Below are 20,119 nucleotides of genomic sequence, written 5' to 3'. Positions count from 1 at the left end.
TCATTCTTCACTAAAGTCCCTGAGTAAGCTGTGGTGGAGTATTGAATATATTTGGTCCTTAAATCTTTGTAGAGGAAAACAGAGTTAAAAAAACAAACAAAAAGAAAACAAGGGGTTTCACAAGCACCTGATCTGGGTACAAGACAACCAGATAATAGGCGTTCTGTCCCCTCATACACACACAAGCACACAGAGTGACAGTTTAGCCACGGCTCATTTAACCTTACCCTATTGTCCAGGCTGCAACCCTGAAGTAAGAGTCCCTACTGGGAGTTTTCACCAGGCCAAATTCTTGCATGGGGGAAAGTGGTAACGCACACTCAAACGCACATTTAGTAGGTGTTCTAGTGAAAGAAATGCTCACAATGTTCAGAGTTTCATAAATATGACCTTATGCTGTTCACACTTACGCTGTACGCTTCGGCCTAGCTGTAAATAAATACACCCTCATGCTCATGCTGCTCATAACCACAAATAATGTGAATTTCCTTCCCTTTCTGCAGTGCCTTTCTGATGCTCAGCAGTCACCCACACAGTTTGCAAAAAATACCCTGATGCACAACCCGACTCATCGCGATGCATTTTCACACCGTGCGGACAGAATAAGTCACTCTGCTGCTGAAAACAATGTCAAACACAATGCAACTCTGCACTCGATCAGTCTCTCACACACACACACACACACACACACACACACACACACACACACACACACACACACACACACACACACACACACACACACACACACAAAGTGCCCCCTCCTCTTATTGCCAGCAGGCTAGTGGGAGATGTTAGTCAAAGGGGGAGGGGGTGTTGTGAGGATATGCTGAGTGTGTGTGTGTGTGTGTGGTGGGGGTCTTTGTGAGCGAGAAAGGTAGGAGGAGAAGGGCAGAGGGAGGGGGACATAGCGTTCTATTTCTCATAGGCCAACAGCTGCTGTCTATAGTGCAGAGAGAGAGAGAGGAAGAGGGAGGGCTGCGTGGCGTGAGGCAGTGCGTGTGCTCAGTGTTTAGGTGAATCCACAACCCTCTGGCTCACAAGGATAAAGGATCCATACACAGAAGAGGAGAGAGAGAGAGAAAAGCAGCACAGGGACTTTGTCTCCATCTTCCTCTTTCGGCATCCTCTCTGCTCTTTCTGCTCGCTTCATTCTCTCGCAAGCCAACTGCGGCTATTTTGCTCCCCCCCCCATTCTTCTCTTTTGTTCTTTGCATCCATCTCCGTTTCACCTCGGTCCAGAGAGGAGGCAGGAAGAGCACGGTCAGAGGCATCATCCTCCCCTCCTGCACGCCGAGCCGGTAAGCTCAGCTCTTTTCTCTCTTCATTTTACCTCTCACCATCGTTCTGTCCACTCAGCACTGGCAGCAGAAAGGGGTCGGGCAGTCCCACCCTTCACCTTAAAGAGAGGCTGGAGGATGGATGTGGGTCAGACACTGGTTTGGGGCTGGTGGGTGACTTGGATGGTTAGTTATAACAGGGCTGTGCATCTATGGGTAGATAGACTGGATGGGAAAGACTAGCGTGGGTCAGAACCCCCCGGAGGAAGACGGGAGGGAGGGAGCATGTGGGCTGGTCAACTGGGACTTTTCCTCTTTCACTGCAGTGCTTAGCCACTGCCACACTCACATACACATCTCCACACACACACACACACAAACAGACCAGCAAGGATCTGCTCTCCATGTTGGAAACCATCAGGAGAACACAGTGCTCGTGTGTTTTAATGTGTGTATATTTTCAGTGATGGATGATGGCTTGGTCATAGGACGTATGTGACCTAGAACCATCACAGCGCATGCATCATATATCTCACTGACACTCTGGGAACAATGTGGATAAATTGCATGTCAAGCACGGCCTCTCACATGTTCAGATACTGCACACACATTACATCACATAACTGTGCAAAAGGCACTCAGGTTTATGCAGTGAGGTTAGGCGTTTGAGGTGTGAGCTCATGCCAGGCATTTCTGCAAACAGCCCTGCTAAAAACAATAGCCCCGGATTGCAATACTGATCAGAAGGAGTGGGTGCATGCAACTGGAGTGAAAAAACAGGGAGGAGGGAAGGAAGGAGGGAGGAAAAGAAAAACTGAATGGAAGGATGAATGAATGAGGGCCAAGGCTGCTTGGTCTTTTCAAATGTAAAAAAAAGGACTGGTGGAGGAAAAAAGGTGTGTATTTGGAGCCGAAAGAGTGAAACTACCATGTGACTCTGCAGGTCTTCTTTGTGTGTGTGTGTGTGTGTGTGTGTGTGGTGGTGGTGGTGGTTGGGGGTGTTAGACATATGCATATATGGCAAGGTATTAAAAAGAAGCATGTGTGTGTAAGTGGACTGACCTGAGAGGTGTGTGATTAAAAGTTGCAGGATCTGTCCATCCTTGCTGTAATCTACTGTCTCTGGTTCTGATCCAGGCTAATAAATGAGTCACAATTTAAGTTTGCCTGTGGATTTAGGTTTACATACAAATCACACACGATACACATGAATGCATATGTATGTATGTATGTCCAGCCTTCTATAATAGATCTATATATAGGTAGTACAGGTGCATGTGTTCATATACACAGACATGTATTTAAAGTACAAATGACATACAAATATTTATGTATTATGTATGTAAATGGGTATATTCTCACACTACATCACATGTACTGATTCAAGTAAAATGCATACACACACACACACACACACACACACACACACACACACACACACACACACACACACACACACGCACACGCACACACACACAGCACATATTTAACATTATACATAAAACTGAATGCATATTTGTCTATATTTATATAGAGAGCATGTTAATGTGTAAATCAAAAGTGTGTGTGCGTGCATGCGTGCGTGTGTGCGTGCGTGTGTGCGTGCGTGCATGTATGCGTGTATGCAGGATTTTTCGGTCGGAGATGGAATGGTGGCTGCTATGGTATTTACTCCGCTGTTGCTAGGACACTCCCTTTGAACATTTTAACTGAGCCTTTTCATTGGCCCGCTGCAATGATGCAAGAATCCCTCACCCCAAATCTTTCCTGAGCGCCCATAGAAACATGCCCGTCTGCATTTCCCCCCCGCTCTCCTCCCGCCTTCTCTGTCACTCTTTTGTCTCACCCCCCACTCCCCCTTAAGTGCCCCCCCTTTTCTACTTTTTCTATCTCTGCTCCTCTCTCTTCTTCATTACTTCATTTATTAATTCCTTGCTCTCAATAAGTCTGTCCTCCCATCCATCTTCATCAGCTTGCCACTTTCTGTCACTTCCTTTTCTCTCATCCAGTCAAAATGCTCCCTACAAAATGGTGTTGACAACATGTGGTGGTGTTTTCCAGCGCTGCACGATCACATATGAACACTGTGTGTGTGTCTCATATTGCCCCATTTCCTCTGTCCATATGAGGTGGTGTATCATCAGGCTGCTTTCCATGTGTCAGGATTATCAGCTTCGACGAGGCACAAGACAGGAACAGGGGTTTGGGTGTCACGGCGGGGGAGGTTCTCGCTAATGGTTCTCATAATAGACTTCACCTTATCTATTTTTATCCTTTATCCTCGACAATATGAGCAGTTATTGGCCATCACGTTATCTGTGCAATTACCCCAAGTTCACAGCTATGCATCATTTCCTGTACATGTATTTCACACTCTCAAGACGTGCAACCTTAACAGTTCCAGCATATCGGTTAGCACATGTTTGGAATAGCAGATGAGGGTATTTAAGGTTAGGAGGAAGGAAAAGGGGGAAGTACGAGTAATTTTAGGCTTCTTTTCTGATTTTCTCCTTTTTGGAAAAGTGTAAATATAATGATCTGAACTAGCCATGGCTGAGTATGTAACACACCCCTAAAAGGAGAGTCTATGGACAAAACCAGATAAGTGACACTTACATGAAAATGTATGCACTGTCACAGTTTATGCCTGAAAGGGTGTTTTGTCAAAACATTTTAGCACAGAAGAGGCTAGTAGTAGCCCCATAAAGCAATTTAAAGCCTGGGAAGTCAGTGACTACATCTGCTAGCCTTCACTCTGCTTATTAAAGTCGCTTAAATGGACCTTGCTGCTGTGTATATATTTTAATGGACAAAATAAGACCTGCTATGAGGTCCAGATTGTCCAAGATGTTTGTACTGCAGTTTTGTCTGCTTGATACAGTTTATGGATGTAGCTTACCATCCAAGCTTTCTGGTGGTCACTAAAACCCCCTTTGTTTAAATGTGCTTTCAAAAAACCAGCATGGCGATGGCCAAAACGCTAATGTTGTGGAGTAAAAATTCCAGTGACGTCTGGCTACGTCATCTTCTGGTTGACATCTTATGTATGTTTGTGGCGTTTGTGGAGTTTGTGCCTGTTAAAGTGTTGTCTTCAGTGCAGTATTATTTGTGGTTGCAAAATGCTGCAGCTAGCATGTCAGTGACAGTCAAATTCTAAAACTGTCACTTCCAGTAAGTGGACTAATTCCCATGTTCAATTTGACTACACCACTCTGGTGAACTCCATGTAGTACGAGAGGAAGTACATGATATATAGAATGCACTATGGAAGTTTACAAATGGAGTTATCCGAATTGAGTCACAGTGGATTCTCCCCTCATTCTTTCATGATTCTATGATTGAAACATGGTGGAAACGGTTCTTATTTAAGCCCACACCATATTTAAACGCTGTGTTCGTGCCCAGCAGTGCTTCCTGAAAAGAACAACAGTGATTCAAAAAAACGTTTTTGTTTTCTTTTTGTTTTAAAGCAAAGTTTTCCGTGTACATTTTTAAAAACAGCCTTTTGTGAGGTCAGAAACACGTGAAACTACGGCCATGTCACATCCAATCCTTTTACCAAAATACACCGTCATCCATATGCTTGCCCATGTGCTTTCCCACACTTTATCTCACCACTTCTTTTGCCCGCCCATCTGTCCAACAGCAACATCTGTCACTTGAACATCTGTCACATGAGCTCTCGTTCTTGGTTTAGAGGTTTCTTTCGTTGTCATTTGAGTTCAGAGGTCAGATCAGACTAGTGTCGTAGACAGAGCAAAGATAATTGAGGAATTTGAAATGTGAGCCGTCTCTAGCTGTTAATCTTGTGGTATTTAATCCAGCATTGTCAGGAATTATGGATTACTTCCTGAGAGCAGAGATGATCCTGTTAAATGGGCACTGGGTGGAGGGACAGAGGGTGTGGGGTGAAGGTGGGTGCAGGCGTATGACGCTGGAGGCTAGTATGAAAGAAGAGCATTTACTAAATGCAGCATTAGTCAGAGGACTATAGAGATAAAAGAGAAAATGTAGATCCAGCAAAAGTCTTAAAAAATAGTTTAACAAATTGGAATACACGTCTATTTCCTTTCTTGCTGAGGGTTAATTGCAAAGATAGATGACACTTTTACGCCTGTAGATTAAAGTTGGATTAGGGTCATCGTCCAGATTCATGCCCATGATAGGAATTATAAACAGTACAGACGCTACAGAGAAGTACTTGGATGCAGTCCTCCAAACAGTCAAAGACATGTTGCCTGACAATGATGAGACTAGGTTGAACTGGTTGAAAAGTTTGCTTGAACAGGAAATGAAGCCACAGCAGACTTCAACGTAGAGAGGAAAAAAGTTAAAAAAAAAAACCCCCAAAAAACAAAAACCCAACAACCCCAAAGCCCGTCAAAGACAAAAATAAATAAAGCTCAGGTGAGAAATACAAACAATGGCTGCTGTGGGCAGTTGTAAATGTTTTTAACACTCCACTTCAAAGAAGTTCTTTGTCTCTCATGACTTCTCGGTTCTCTGTGGTGAAGCTAACAGACCAACAACAGCACAAACATCAACAATAGCAGCCTTCGGGTCTACAAAGCTCCATGTGTCACCTACGGACTATCGAGATAAGAGTGGGACATTCAACAGCCGATGGAAAAGCTAGTCTATCTAGATATAACATAAAAATGCCTTACCGCTCCCTCTTAAGGCTTCTAATTACAGCCAATTGATTGATTTTGTCCATATTAGTGATTCTCAAATTTATTTTGGCATACCCACTGCATAAAAAGAAAAAAGTTCACTCCCTCCCACTCCACTCACTCCACTCACTCCACTCCACTCCATGATCCAAGATCCAAGTTGGGTTTTTGTTACATCAGTACCAATTCCACAGCATCAGCAAACGCTTGCTTATTGTCCAGATATAAATCATATTCAGTGAACTCTGTTTCACTCCGTATATTGCCCATGGTTGCCCATGCCTCATCATGATGGCCCCTCCTTATAGTTTGAGAACTATGAATCTATATTATACTGTAAATATATGCAACAAGCCTAAAAAACTGTGTCCTCAGAGGAACAATTATCAGTAAGAGCTGATAATGTAAGAAGTAATCCTGGAAAAACTGATATAACAGAGTATAAGTATGTAAGAAATATAATAAAGAATAAGACACAATAAAAAGTCAAATATTTAGACTAACAAATTATCACAAGGGCTAAATTGAAATTCAGGAGCCAGTGGGATTTAATTCTTTGTGACTAGGGAGCTGAGATCTGATAAGTCATCGATATTGCTTTATTCTCAATGTTGGACGGCACTTGTGAAAACTGAGAGGTCTTATTAAACTCTGTTATCATCCTTGTTATGGGTGTCCTGCTGAAACTCTTTGAAATGTGCGCTGTTAAATCCAGGAAGACACCGGGACAAGTCGCAGTGAATCCGCCCCAGCTTCTAACTTGGACATGACTTGGCTTGTCAAACCCTTTTCGTTCTGTGGCAGCGAATTTCTTGATGTAATCAGATTACTTTAGATCTGCTCACTGAGGACCTACAATAACATCATAGCCTGTTGTCTGTCAGCGTCCACTGATACCAACGAAAAGTCCAAATACTCACCCTCTGGTCATATTTAAGGTCAGTATCTCTGGCTTAGAATAAAGGTGAAACCAATTCATGCTGATGGCAGGGTGAAGAGTGCAGATTGGGAGGAGGAGAAGTAATACTGTGTTGCACTTAGTGTGTTAAAAGTAAAAAAGACAAATTATCTACTTAGCAATGGCACTAACTCCTTTTATAAGTCCTGCTAGATAATTGGCTATATCATAATGTTTGGTTAGAGGCTAAAGGTAAATATACTTACAGGCGAGAGCAACATTTTGTCTGTCAGAGAAGATTGACTGCGTTTTTACTTTAGCAGCATTTAACTGCAGAGTAATTGACCGTATTTCTGATGATTGTTTAAATCTCATCTCTTCGTTTACTGTTTCCTAATTGTTAGCATGTGGCCTACAGCTAGAAAGTAAATGGTGCCACTTCCTAAACCAAAAGCGCTTTTCAGTTGAAAACTACATTGTTCTGTAAGGGTACAGGATACAGAAAAAAGTATTTACCTACAGTTTGAAACTGCATTAGAATTCAGATTAATTTTAGGAGCTCCAGCAGCTTTAGCCATTATAAGACAAGCTGCCATAACAGCTGCCAGATCCAGAGATTACTTATTCTCAAACATTTACAGTTTATAGCATCGAAAATAAGATAATTTTAAAAACACAATAAAGCCCACATAAATACGCCATTCAACAACACCATTAAAACCTGCCTGATATTGCACTGGCCTACCTGCTCTGGATCCATCTAGGCACGGACGGGGGACCTTTGGGGTGTTCTGGGATGTTGACAGCTGGACCTAAAGTTGGAACTGGGATTTGGAGGCCTGGTCAGTGTCCTGGACTCTTTGTCAGCTTCCATGATGGGCTACTCACTGCAGAGTCAGTGGGTGGAGTTTTACTTATTCCCTTTAAACCTTGATTTTGAGTCCAGCTGCACTCAGACCCCCATGGGAGAATTTTGACTTCAGAACTTTTTGCCAGAAAAAAATAAGCATTTCAGTGAAAAAGCTTCTCTGAGCTATGATTAACATTACAAAAATTTCAACCCAAACCATGAACTGTACCTAAACCAAGTAATTTTCTTGCATAAAACTAGTCAAAGTGAAAAATACATCGAGGATTTGAATTCCAGTCCTCTGGGTGAGCATCCATCATTACACTACCTCACCTGAGCTTCAAAATTCAGCAGAAACCCACTAGTGAAACATACCACTCATGATGAAAAACAATGCTGAACATGCTGTGCCAGTATCAACAACATAATTTTCCATTAGTAAGGGAGGTTTTACACATGCACATTGCTTCAGTGCTGGGAAGTGGGCGTGTCAGATGATCAGGGATGTATGTTTGTGGGTGTGACCATAAATGTGACAACAACCAAACACTTGCAAGGCAAGATAAAGCTTTGTGATTAGCAGGTGGCATGAAGTAAGCTAGCTGCCTGTGACTACATTTCAGTTTCTTTCCTCTCTGTAGCCTCTGTTATCACTGTAAACTTTTCAAATGACAGGAGGAGCTTGACAGGTGGGCAGCAGTAACTATGGAGGGCAGGGCTTAGTAAACATCACATCTGCTTGCGTGTGTGTGTGTGTGTGCATGTGCGCATGTGTATGCCAGCTCTTCCATGGGCAAACTAGGATGCTGGCAGCCATACTTTTATTCTGTGTTTGATCAGGCTTCTGAGATTGTGCACACAAACTCTTTTTTTTCCCCTCACTGTGCACATAGACACTGAGATATCCTCACTAATTAGTTTAGCTCTAGTCAGTAAGGATTTGGATGACTTTATATATATCACTCTTTTTTACATCAAACAACACTGAAAGAAGCCTTTAAGTCCAAAATAAATCACGGGACAGAAATAAACCAGGAAAACAGCCAAGAGCTCAAACTTTCACACCAGGGATCCACCAACATGTCTCAAATGTGCTCCTTTTGGTTCATCCTCTTCCATCAGTGTTTTTGTTGTTGTTGTTGTTGTTGTTCTCTGTGTAGGCTTGAGCCTGTAGCTCAGATCAATCTCCTGCATTTGAGAGCCTCTGCCCCCTCTCAGTGCGACAGGGAATAGTGAACTACTGCATCCTCTGCCATGTGAGACACAGTGCAGCACGGTGTGCACAGCAGAGCATCGCCTCTGTCAAGGTCTTCTGGCATGCACAGAGCTAAATATAGATTGGCTATACAGAGGTCAAAGTGGGGTTAGAGGTCACCTCGTTCATTCATTCTCTGCGGTCACACGCCAGTGGATTGAGATACACATCGCCCAACTGCATACATCACTATTACTATGAATTTACTGTGAACATAACACTGGCCTCTTCTTTCTCTTCTTCTTGGTCTCTGCATTGTGGAATCTGACAGCAATGTGGTTTTTAATTCATTCATGCTAGCTGTTTTTTGTTTTCAGTAATAAGTGATTCATTTGGTACATTAATGTCATTTTCAATTAATAGAGAAGCAACAATGTGTGTGCGTGGAGCAGTGGGTGGCCAGTGGGTTGGCTTCTTCACAATACCAGTTTTAAAGCCCGTCCGGGGGCTCTGTGCATATACTCAGAGCAGTTTCACTCAATAACTACTATTTTTCCTTCAGAACCTTTTAGAGGACACTTTTTCAGACTGCAGCCATTATTTACATTTTACAGTAATTATCTCACGATCTAGGAGTCGTTAATTGCTGCAAATAACTGCAAATTTAAGGAGCTTTTATATGTAAAGTTTCACCTACAGCCATCTGCGCAGCTCCCTCCACCTTCTTCATGTTTGCTGCCATTTACAGCAATTTTTCTTTCACTATTTTTATGCACTTGCGCAGGAAGATGATGTTACCATTTTTAGGCAACTCTAATGGGCTTAGCTGCTTTTGCAACCACAGCACAACTGTCAGCGGACACCAGATCTGCTGGAATCTGCTTTACTGTTTTGTGCTAAGAAAAAACAGGGGAAAATGTGCATCCATGGAAATCACCTACCAGTGAAAGAAGGGAAGTGGACTAAAATATACAGCCCGACGTGGAATGAGTGGAATGAGAGAGTGAAGGAGAGTTGAAGGCGAGGGGAGTATCACAAGACAGCGAGTCTCCAGGGACTTGACTTCAGACTGCCTTTATGTGCAGTTTTATAGCAGTCCTTGTCCTTGTGACATTCACTCGCTGTTTTACACACACTGTGTCCCTCGATGCCTCTCACGCTTGATCTTACACAGGCCAACAATGACAAAAAACATTTACACAAAAAATAAATATTTTTAAAAAAGGACAGATTTAGTCTTGTGCAACAGAATCAAGCTATTTAAGTTCTTAAGTACAGAAGATAGTGATATGAAATATTTTGTGTTAAGCTCTGTTAAAAACTGTAACCAAATCAGTTTTACATCCATTTTACCTGTAAAACTGATTTAGTTACAAAAAGACAAAATTTCATTTTTCTCTCTGTGTGTTTGTTTCTTTGTCCACAAACTCCTACCAGACCATCAGGAGTTCAGTGACCAAACTCGGCAGACAGGTACATCTTAGGCCCGTGAAGGTTTTTATCTATGTCACACATTAGGATGTCATTATGTTGCCTAGCAACCAATCTAGTAATATCTAAAATATGTCAGTTTCCCTTCAGCACGAACAGGGAAACCAGCAGTTGTATTTTAACACTTGTGAAGGTAGCCTATGGCTGTGAAATGGTCCTGAAATATTAAACCTGGTTATAACAATGTGATGAATGATTTAGCATGCCTTGATTAGTGCTGATAAGTGGATGGATGTCATCTGAATAGGTAAAACAAAAACATTTGCCTGGTTCATTTTATTTTATTCGTTTGTTTGTTCAAGTGTAAGTTTAAAGGTGGCAAAATGGACAACCAAAACTTTATGTTAATAAGCTACATTAATTACACATTCATTACACATTAGCTATCTTGAATCCATGGCATGATTCTTGCATTTCCAAGTAAAGCATGTGATTACATCTGTTTTTTGTTTTTTGGGGGTGGGGTGGAGGTGGAGGAGTTTAATTTAAGTCCATTTAATTGAAGCCCACCTTGATTGATGTAGTGTATGTGGAGGCATCTGCATGAATGCTCACACCCTACAATTTAAATCAGTATCAACTGTATCTGCAGTTATCATCACATGTAAAAACACAAACACACACACTCCCCCCTGACCTATATAAAACAGTGTGCAAGCAGTCCATCAAGAACAAAGAGCGCCAGCCTGCACACACGCATATTCTGTCTGTCTTTGTTTACAGGTAGTGGGTGGTGGGGGGGGTTAAAGAAAAGAGGGTGGAATGGGGGAGGGGGACCACAATAACACACACACACACACACACACACACACACACACACACACACACACACACACACACACATACACACACACACATCATGAGCCCCCTGCGAGTGCGTGTAGAACCCTAAAAACCAATTGTGTTCTCTTTGATAGCAGCTAATTGGCATCCCACAACACAAATACAGATAACAAGCGCTCACAGATACATTCATTCATGTCCTCTGACAGCTGAAGCACACAGACAAAACTGCTATTAAAACTGATATAATGCTATAAAGCTGTGATTTTTCCAGATCTGCTTTGCCAAGTTTCAAATGCCCCCGAGCCGCACCACGGTATTCAAATATTAATGGCCACGTTAAATATAAGGCATATATTACTTTCTGTGGTGGAGAAAAGAGAGCGAACAGAGCAGTGAAACAGAATTATATTCCTGAGAATTTCCTGTCTTCTATACTTCAACAAACAAGGCGTTGCAACAAATGCAAATATGACCCAAACATTTGAGCGCTTAATGCGGAGACATCAGGTTTTTATCCACCTCTGAACAAATAAGCCGTGAAATCCCCCAGTTGCTGCCCCACTTCCTTATTTCACTTGAGAGAAAGATCACACTGGAGGATGTGCCACTGTAGAAATGGATTCAAGTACAACTTTAACGTGCCGCACATCTCGCGCCCTGCTATTTTTTTTCCTGCCTCTCATTGTATCCTCTTTTCTTTGTTAGCAGCACAGACTCACAATGCTCATTTGCAATCGGCCTTTCACGAGGCACCGTGCTCTCCTCCGGACTGGTGTGTATCTGTGTGTGTGTGTGTGTGTGTGTGTGTGTGTGTGTGTGTGTGTGTGTGTGTGTGTGTGTGTGTGTGAGTGTGAGTGAGATGGAGAGGGAGAGGGAGAGGAGGAGAAGAAGAGAAGGGGGAGGGTTGACAGTGGAGAATCGTAACCCCCTCCTTTGATTTCCATCCCTCTTTGGCACTCAGTCTTTGGCTCACTCATTCAGTCTCTTTCTCCTTTTATTCTCCATCCCACCTCACCTCAAGGAGGGACAGCAGTATCTATTATTGTATATGAATGTGTCTGTGAGGGTCTGAGGCAAATTGGCTGTCTAGCATTCCATCAGCGGTCAGTCTTTAGTGATGGTCTGGCCAGGTCTGACACTGCCACCTCCCATTCTGCTCCTGAAAATGGCTCTTTGTCTCCTCTCCTCTCCTCTCCTCTCCTCTCCTCTCCTCTCCTCTCCTCTCCTCTCCTCTCCTCTCCTCTCCTCTCCTCTCCTCTCCTCTCCTCTCCTCTCCTCTCCTCTCCTCTCCTCTCCTCTCCTCTCCTCTCCTCTCCTCTCCTCTCCTCTCCTAATATGCACTGGACTCTCAGCAGGGTTCAGCATACTGTTTAAGGAAGCTGTAGATGGCAAAACTAAAACACTGGAGCTTTCAAAACTTAATTAAATTATTTTGTGTGATTCAGTCAATTCAAACATGCAATATCAACTATTCTGCCATTTTGGCCTTCCTCCCTGCTTCCAGCTGGATGGAAAATTTCTATTGGCTGTATGAGAAGCTGCTGTGTCACACAGTGGTCAAAGCTCAACAAATCTGACAGTGTGTGAGAAATCTCCCAGAAAACATCTACATCCTAGAGCTCCATGAAGAAGATGCCAGCCCATCGTCGCTGTGGTTCTCTCGGCAAATAGCCAATGGTATTTTTTCAGTCTTTTGGACTCTCGCAGAAAATAGACGTGTTTTGCTGAGAAAGATAATCTCCATGAAGTGATGCCACTTTTGATCTTCAAAGCTCAAATGCAATCAGCACTAAGACTAACGAACTACTTAAGCGTCACCACTAAGCTCCTGTGTTCACTGTCACGACGTTTAAGATTCCTGACAATTTCTATCGTCTCATTCAGCCACTTGTTAGCGAACTCCTCTCTAGGACACATTATGGCTTTGAAATTTACTACTCAGTTATTTCTCTACATATTTAATGCTATAGAGCAAAACTTGAAAAAGTCTAGGGTTTATGCAAAATGCCCAAATTTATAGGTTTTAGGACCCATTTCTACAGCAGTTTATGGAATTCCTGAGCTGCATGCTGTGTTTTTCTTTGCTCAGCACAGCAACCAACCAACACTGCATGACACAAGCTGCTGGAAATAACAGGTTGTTATGGCATTGTTGTTGCTTTCTGTGTGAAAACCCCTTTAGAACCTGACCACCTGTGTGTGATCATTACCCCAGTAAAGACTACTTACAGTTAAAGTTAGGATTTATATCAATTACAGCAGAAAAAAAAAGTCACATCTGTGGCTTGTGACAGGCTCCTGCACTTGTTTCTATCTATAGGGGCAATAAAGAGAACAAAGAGGGCAAGTGATCGAGGCAGGATATAAAAGACACACAAAAAAAAGGAAAGGGCCAAAAGTGTGAGCGGTGAGAAGATGTGTGACCGATTGGCTGCATAAAAGAAGAGGTTGGATTGAATAGAGGGAGGAAAAAGCGGCATGTTGAAGGAGCGGGTGAAAGGGTGCGAAAAAGTGAAAGAGATAGAGAGCAAGAAAGGATAAGAGGAATCATGGGTGGGACTTGCTGAGAGAGCAGAACCAAAATGGACAGACGTGTCCCTGCAGTGACTTTGAGATCTCCGTCTTTTTCCCCCAACCTGTAATTCTCTAGTCTAAGTCTCTAAATACATATCAGCTGTCAGGTTGCTGAAAAAGCAGCTACTGTGCATTTAAACACTGCCCCCTCCAGCTGGCTAGACTTGTCTAACAGTGTCTGCCATCTGGAGACTGCAGAGTAGTCTAATATTTGATTAACATGACACTGATTCATGATGGGGCTCATCAAGGGTGCAAAAAAAGAAAGATTGTTCTTACAGGAATCTGATCAATTTCTTCTGATTACTTCCATATATATATATATATATATATATATATACTGTATATAGGAGAGTTTAGCAGATTTTGGAGCAACATGCTAGACAGCAACCTCATCTTACTGAGTTACCTCATGTATATTTTTCCTTAGTTTTTACACATTGGTATAAAAAAAGAAACTCAGTGTGTGTCCTTGTATAAACGTTAAATGAAGCACATTAATAATAAAGAATTTTTGCACCTCCTGCTACACTGCAGTATTAGTCACTTAGTGCTGACTGGATTTTACTGTTGAAATTAAAAGCTGTAGTCGACACTGAAAAAGTGGATGCAGAGGCATCTTAAAGCCTCGTGCTGGAAATACACATATTTATAGATGAAGTGCAGAGACGGAAACTGAAGTTTGTGTGTGCAGAGAAAGCTAACAGGTGGCACGCAGCTTGAATGGCAAACTGAACCACTTGATTAATTAGCAGATTTGAAAATAGTTTTTCATCAAAGTGTGCAGTCAGGGCCCTGAAGCAGGGGTAAAATTAGATATCTGTTCTCAATTCTAACTGGTAAATGCTTAAAAAGTTAGAGCAGCCAAAAACTGTGAGGTAAAAAATGAAAATAGGCACATGTTAGTGACAGCCTTTCAGCAAGAGCTCCAAGATTAGGAGCAAGAATGAAGTTCGCTGTAAGTCTGTCTGCAATTTAACCTACCACTCAGTTTTAAATCCTTCCATCAGTACACTATCATGTACACTATGTACACTACTTGTGTAGTACGTGACTTTCTAAAGGCTGCTCACTGTGTTCTCAAATTGAAGACAGTGAGTTGTGCAGTTTCCAAATGTGACTTTTGGAAACTGCACAACTCACTGTCTTCAATTGTTGTGATTGTTGTGCTAGCTGTCTTTTTTTTTTGGTTAATATTTGCAACTTGTCGTACCTCTGACTATGGATATTGAAATCTTCTACAGTGAAGAGAACAGAACATCTTTGGGATGAATTAGAGTGGAGACTGTAAACCAGGCCTTCTCATCCAACATCCGTGTCTGACAATACAAACGTGCTACTGGAAGAATGGTTAAAAATTCCCATAAACATTCCTAAACCTTGTGGAAAGCCTTCTCAGAAGAGCTGAAGCTGTTATAGCTGCAAACGGTGGGCCGGCTTCATATTAAACCCTATGGATTAAGAATGGGATGTCACTCAAGTTCATATGCGTTTGAAGGACTCTAGTGTTTTAGGTCTAGTCTTCTTTCCTCCCTTGACTTGTCTGGTGAAAGGCTTGACCTTTGCCCTTTCACTGATAGAATAAAAATAAGACACCTGAACCAATCAAACTATAACTCCCTTATAAGGCAGAAGATGTGATTCCAGGAGTGGACGGTACTTTACAACTGCTACAGGAAAGTAAATGCTTTGGTGTCCCCTCGCACTTGAGATATTGAGTGTAGTCCATCCATCCATCCCACCTCATTGATAACACCAAACTGTGTGTTTCCATGAGAATAGGAGGCTGTGTTTCCGTGGCAACTATTCTGCAAATATCCCGCCTTCCTCCTGTCTGCATTCTCCCCTGATGAGAGTCGATGATGCAATGGCAGCAGCAGCAGTGTTAATAGTTACACCAGTCCGCAGATAGAGGTGTGCGAGACGCTCAGTCAGTAAGATGAACTTAACAAGCTTATATGAAGACATAAAAATGGTAAGAAAAAGGAAAGACCTAGGCTCCCAGACTGAACTGACTGTTAAGATTGTGTATCTTAAGTGGTATTGCTCCATCAAAACCACCCTGGGACATATAAAACATCTAAAATCCACATCTGTATATGGATTATAGCTGTTTTTAGTATATGGTATAAATATGAATCAAATATATATATAGTGCAGTGTAGTTGCTTATGGTGACAAACTCATAAAGAATTATTAAGTGACTCTGAGCGGAACTAGAGCGGGTCATCTACCAATCAAAGATTGGTGGTTTCCTTGCAGCTTATCAAGTCTGCATCCCGAAGTATCCTCGGGAAGATACTAAACCCTGAGTTGCCCCGATACAATCATCGAAGTGCGTGTGTGTGTGTGTGTGTGAGTGTGTGTGAATGTTAGATGAGGCACTTAGGTATAGAAAAAAGCACTGAATGTTTGTGTCATTGGGTGAATGAGGTGTGTAGTAAAAAGTGCTTTGAGTGATCCATTGACCATCTTAGTGTTAAGGCAAACCAAAAACAGCACAAGTTTGGGCAGGTCACAAACCCAGTGTGTCAGCCCACATCAGCTGATGGCTCAGCTGATAACCTTCTGCATGTCCAGTTGGTATATTTCACATAAGGCCTGCAATTTATTCTACCTCAGCCTACCAACAGTACTAGGCTCTGCAAGCCACTATGCAAACCACCTCAATCCACGCTCCACCTTTCATGCTGTATCTGACTCACTCAGACACTCTACAACTACAGATTAAAATAACAGTCTTCCTCTTTGACTCTAGCAGCCCTGGCTGAACTGTTTTAAGTTTCTGGTCAATAGAAGGTTTCCTTTTTCAGTAAAAGCAGCTAGCAGATACAAAGTTAGTGGCTATCTGATGAAACAAGCATGCAGCAGGTTACGAGAAAGAACAGAGCTAAAGGAGAGAGAGTGTGGGGCCAAAAATCTGTTATTTTTAAATTTAAACAAAGGCTAAAACATTTTTTGGATGAAGTCACACATTAAATCTGGCTAATGCTGGCTGATTATAATCATATCACAGTCATACCTGTCCCTGTATGGTCTCTTTTGCCCTCAACTACTCTTTACATCTTGAATTCCAAATAAACAATGCACTACATTCCTGTTTTTTGCCACACTGTCCATCACATGCAGTTGAATGTTACATCGATTTCCCCTTTTGTTCACTCTTAACCTGTTTGTCTGTCTTTGTCAGGTTGTGGGTGCTGATGCTGTAACCACTGTTTGGAGCTGACAAGCCCTGGTTGATGCAGTGAAGTGTTCCAGTGGGATAAACACAAGCGAAGGTAGGAATGCAAGGGGATAACTCGGAGAAAAGAAAAACAGAAGCCTAGAAACACCATTCAGAATAGTGGGGAAGAGGAGAGGCAGATGGAATGTTTTTGGAATAAAGACTGGTAAAGATGAGAGCTGAACGAGTGCAGTCGCTGCATCCGCTGTATACAGTACAGCTGCTAAATGGGCTTGATTCACAGGCCGCTGAATACCCAGTTAGTGACAGAAAGACTGTGGTTAGAGGCAGAGAGGAAGAAAGACAGAGTGGAAAGGGAATTTAGATGGTATTATTGGTGAGTTAATAGAGGTTAGCCTTGGCAGTGCTGTTCCCGTGCTCACTAAATCCACACTGATGAAGCTCCTGGGCTGTAACAGGAGGAATCTTTCAGTGAGAGCTGAAAGGAGGCTGGGAGGCTTAGCTCTGTCGCTTGGCTTCCAGTCCGGACCAGATTTGCTTTTCAGGCCCATGTGGGAGCCGAGCTGTGTCTTTATTAAGGCTTGAGGAGCCCCTCGCTTTGGTTTCTTTTGCCCGACTACAGATGAGAGCTGTGTGTGCTGTGCAGTTGCATAAGAGAGGCACTTTGCTCCACTTACATGCCTGCAGACTGCAAATATTGTGCGTGTGAGAGAAGCTGCAACCGGTGGCCACGAAGAACACACTTCCTAATTCCACAGACTGCCGTATCTTAGCGCTCAAAGAGTCCACCTGTGATGCACCCAGTGGCTCCATGGTAAGTTTTAATAGCAAATGTGTGTTTGCGCTGCCCTATCGCCATTCCCATTCTGCCACTTAGATTTGTTTGCACCTAAGGGCCACCAGTGAGACTGAATGGCACCTTGACAGAGATGTGCTTTGACAAGACAAGGCCAAAGGAGTCGGGAGAGTGGTGCTGAGTGGTGGAATAGAGAAGTGAAGCAGAAAGGAGAGCTGAAGGGGATATTTTTGAGGAACCCATTCTGACGTCAGAAACAGAAAGAGAGAAGAGACTTTTCTCTGTTTGAGTAGAAATGATATAAACGCATGTCAGGACAGTCCAGCCACACACAAAAAAAAAATGAGAGAGAGATAGAAACATAAATAACACGAGCACATCTTATGCTCTGTAGCCTCACAAGCTTACCCAGCAAAAACTGAAAAAAAGAAAGAGAAAAAAAAAACCTGTAGGGCGAATAGAAAAAACCACAGGCCTTTAAATAGATGTCTAAAAAAGAGAAGTGTGAAGTGGACAGAGAGAGGGAGAAAGAGTGAGAGCAGAAGTTTACATTAGTCTCTAAGAAAAGCAGAGAGTGGAAACCGGTGCCATCGTGGGACTCCAGTTGTCACTCTGGGATTTACTCACAGCAACAATTTCAACAAGGAGAGAGGACACAGAAAGGAGGAGGAGGAGGAGGAGGAGAGGACAGGGGAGAAGAAACTGAGGACCGAAGATAAAAAAACAAACAAAGGCCGCACACTCACAGGAAAAGAGGGTAAGAGGAGAGAGGCACGAGAGGCTGGCTTTAAAGCTTAAAGAATTGTGTTTACCATCAACACGGTGCAATTAAGACAAATCTCATAAGTAGTAGCAACTGCAGCATCAGATCACTGTTGTGAGTGACTGACCCACTGTGTGAGTGAGCTAGATGCTGTTTTCTATTTTTTCTTCATCTTTAGCTGAGGCGAGAAGACGATATTACCAGGCCAACAGTATCCTGGCAACCATCAGCCGAGCTCTGCTCTCGGCATGGACCACATGCTGCTCCAGACTCAGTGTGTGTTAATGTGTGCGTGTGTGTGGCTGTTGTGAGGCTAACACGCACTAACACTTCACAGAAATCTTTCTTTGCTTTATGTGAGGTTGCCATGTAGATCTCAGCTCGACTTCTCCTTTGCAGTCACCTTGTCAGGCCAAAGATGAGAATCGGTTATTCATATATTCATAGTGTCGGCTCAGTGTGTGCAGCTTGGAGCAGGTGGACGAAAAGTCAGGGGGAGACAAGGTGCGTTTTGGGCTGATGCTCACAGGTTACAGCCGTGACTCAGCATACAGCTGTGTTTAACCGATTTAGCTGCAGATGGAGTAGTTGTAGACTACAGCAGGTAGCCGCAGTCCTCATGTGAAACTCTGGAGAATGTCAGGGAGCTGTCTCAGCGGCTGGATAGCGTAACTCCATCCCTTCCTCAGTGCTGCATTGCAACACCCACCCTTGCTGAGTAACAGCGAAAAGACCGTTAATGTATTTCACTTATTTTTTTTGCAAGATGGCATCCAGTGAACATTCAAATGCCAGCCATAAATCATTCTTGGAGTGAGAAACCAATAGACCTCTGCTGTGTGCAAATATAGCACACATAAAAACACAAAGGGTATGGCAAAGGAAATGAAACTTGGCACCTTAAGTGAATGAGAAGCAAGGAGACGATTAAAGGGAACCTATTATGCTCATTTCCAGCTCCGTGCTTTTATTGTTGCATTCTACTAGAGCAGCTTTGCATGTGTCATAGTTAAAATAATCTTTATTCATCTTACATTGGTTATCTTGGTGCGGCCCCTCAGGTCCATCCTTCTCCCAGTTCCTTTAGAACAGCTGCCTACTGACAGTCATAAGGTTTGAACAGCAGGTGGGTGGGGCTTCTTTGCTCTTTGCTGACATGGCCATATTAGGGATATCCACCCTCACTGACATCATACGGAGCCAAGATTAGAAAGTACTCCCTGAAGTGTAAGCGTTTGGCTTAGCCATGTCTCATATGAACATTTATCATTTTCATAGCATATGTAGATGAAAATAGGGAGAAGTATAATAGCCCCCCCCCCTTAAGGAGAGTGGCTTTTGATGTGTTTTGCTCTAAATCTCCTGTAGTTATAAAGTTTTTAATATCATCTTATTCCTCAGTGTGACATATGTTGTCTTTGACTGTGTTCCACCTGTTTATTGAAGCTGTGTGTGACTCAGTCAAAGCTAAATCATCAGCATCATTTTAAACACAGAAATTCAGCCTGGCACATTTGATATGATCAATGAGATGTGGACATCTTAATATTTTAAGTACTAATACTAAGTACTCATAGTAGTAAGTTTGGTTTTATAGAAGTATAGAAGCCTCACCAGTGTCATGAA

The 20,119-nt window shown here is 42.7% G+C and overlaps 1 protein-coding gene across 3 annotated transcripts in view; it reads left to right on the top strand.

Annotated features, from left to right (window-relative positions):
• Positions 1–983: 983 nt before the first annotated feature.
• The window catches only part of fam49al (family with sequence similarity 49 member A, like), a 38,435-nt gene continuing 19,299 nt past the window's right edge, over positions 984–20,119 (top strand). Inside the window, exons 1-2 of one of the 3 annotated variants that reach the window (XM_030741389.1) lie at positions 984–1,301; positions 16,938–17,028. The gene's annotated coding sequence lies outside the window, so the exon portion shown is untranslated. Of the gene's footprint in view, positions 1,302–16,937; positions 17,029–18,463; positions 18,488–20,119 lie in introns of those variants that run through there. The other 2 variants (XM_030741391.1, XM_030741390.1) reach the window with 2 other exon arrangements.

The sequence above is a fragment of the Archocentrus centrarchus genome, chromosome 11 (genome assembly GCF_007364275.1).
Source record: "Archocentrus centrarchus isolate MPI-CPG fArcCen1 chromosome 11, fArcCen1, whole genome shotgun sequence".
NCBI classification, from domain to species: domain Eukaryota; kingdom Metazoa; phylum Chordata; class Actinopteri; order Cichliformes; family Cichlidae; genus Archocentrus; species Archocentrus centrarchus.
The sequence above is the reverse complement of the archived record's forward strand: the minus strand, read 5'-3'. Positions and strand labels throughout refer to the sequence as shown.